Consider the following 2,070-nt stretch of genomic DNA (forward strand, 5'->3'; position numbering starts at 1 on the left):
GTCACATACGCCAATATGTGCCACTGCCTTATGGAGGTGAGAGAAGGAGTGTGGCAGGTGTGAGAGTGAGGTAAAAGAGGGAGGGAGGGGATGGTAGAGGGTTGCGAAGATGCTACATGGATCAGATTCGTTTTGCTGTGGAATTGTAATTTGTGGGAGCTCAGTTTTGAATGGACTAGCAGATTCCGTTGTTGTGAACTGCATATCAAGTATTGCTGAGATGGTAGTAGTGCTCTCGCCATCACTCACCCACACTCTGTGAAAGCCAAGGTGTCGGTTGTTCCCAGTGTGTCTAAGTGTAGAGTTCCAGTGATGATCTCTTATTAGTGCCATGGTGTCTGGGCCTCTGGCATCTAGTGATGGAGGAGAGGATCTGAGGAGCCTCATTGAACACGTTCAGTTTCATCCCTCTCCAGAGCTATCTGGCATTTGTTTTGCATTCAATTCCAAACCACTCATTGAGGTTAGCTGCATGAATCCTGGACCCCTGTTCATCTGTGGGTTTTTACTCTGTACCTGTTAAAGCTAGAAGCCAGCCTACCACACAGACCATGCTTAGCTAGTTCAAGTTTCCATCTTGCTTACGGTTTATGTTCTCCCTCCTCCTGTTTCTGTAGCTCCACGTTCCTACCACTGGCAAGCCGGGAGTGACTGTGACTTTCCGCAAGCTGCTGTTGAGCCGCTGCAAGACGGAGTTTGAGAAGGATAAGGGTGGCAATGAGGTCGTCGAGAAGAATCAGAAGCAGCTGGATGCATCCTTGGTAATAAAAAATAAATTATTGTTTATTAATTTTTTTATCTGAAATTTGATAGTCCTTTATTGTAAATAAGGCAGAGGTTGGTTGTGTAATCTGAGTATGAATGGGCCAATTGTTAAGCAAGCATTTGAAGCATCGTGCAAGCATGTATGTAAGTGGTGTGTATGTTTATTTTAAGGACTTTCATTTAGTGCTTGGCCATGTTGGTTCTTGACAGCCTCGTGTAACACACACCTGTAAAACGGGCATGTGGCACAACGTGCTCAGAAATGCAATTTGAGACTCCCCAAAACAATTAGCATTGTGCCTAATTGACCACTGTGGTGCGAGGGCGTCTGCCTGTGCTGTTGTGACTGTCAGTGTTGGCTGGGTGAGGGGCGGACCTCTGCAGCTTGGTGCAGCAGAGCAGATTGTGGTGATCTGGAGAAGATAGCAAGGCTAGATTTAGTTCTTAATATAAAAATAACACTAGTGAATTAGTCACTATGTGGACAGTAGATAGTCAACCTTTACATCTATTTTAATCCCAGAGATCAGGCATGAGAAGGCTTTATGTGATCCAGTAATTGATTTACTGTGTATGTAGCTCTGGGTCTGATCCATACTGCAGCGATCTCCTGGCACTAGGGAATCCAATCCCGGGATCTTGGACAGTTTTCTAGTCCCAAAATACTGGGATTGAAAACGTGAAATACACGGGATCAGAGTTCAAAGTACAGCCATCTGCAGATTCAGCCCGACTTCAGCCGATCAGCAGAAGAAGGCACTGCTGAGGTCTCACAGACTCCAACTTTAAAGGGGCAACTACAGTTCATGAGCTGCATGAGTGACGCAGCAGCAGCACCATCGTGTGGTTAACTGCATCACCACAGAATTGTTCCTCTTTGAAAACGCGGGGGACGAGGGCTGTACCTGCAGTTAACATTAACTTTCTGATGTCAACTCTACCAAACCAGTGTGGAGTCTCATCTCATTTTAGCCGTCAGCAATATTATTTGGCCCCCCAAAGCCCCCCAAATTAATTTTAAATATATATATATATAAAAAATGCTAAAAGTCCCAAATGCAATGTCCCAAGAAGGAAGTGACCCAACCTAAATAAAACAAAAGTTACATTTTAACTAAATCAATGATGGAGGAGGTGAACAGCGCCTGGTGCTGAAAATATAGCTAACTTGTTATGCAAGCGGCACCCAGCAGCAGATGGAGAAAAACTACACCGGTCAAGTAATTAATTTAAACAATAAACTTCATTTTGACTTTGACAATTGACTTTACAAACAACAAGAGGGATTAATTGGAGTCCATTTCT

The 2,070-nt window shown here is 44.2% G+C and overlaps 1 non-coding gene across 1 annotated transcript; it reads left to right on the forward strand.

The window, feature by feature from the left end:
* Positions 1-304: 304 nt before the first annotated feature.
* Positions 305-381, forward strand: LOC136757807 (small nucleolar RNA SNORD66). Its single transcript, XR_010819627.1, has one exon. It is a non-coding gene; the product is annotated as a small nucleolar RNA SNORD66 (small nucleolar RNA).
* The last annotated feature ends 1,689 nt before the right edge of the window (positions 382-2,070 follow it).

This window comes from Amia ocellicauda, chromosome 8 (assembly GCF_036373705.1).
Source record: "Amia ocellicauda isolate fAmiCal2 chromosome 8, fAmiCal2.hap1, whole genome shotgun sequence".
Classification (NCBI taxonomy): domain Eukaryota; kingdom Metazoa; phylum Chordata; class Actinopteri; order Amiiformes; family Amiidae; genus Amia; species Amia ocellicauda.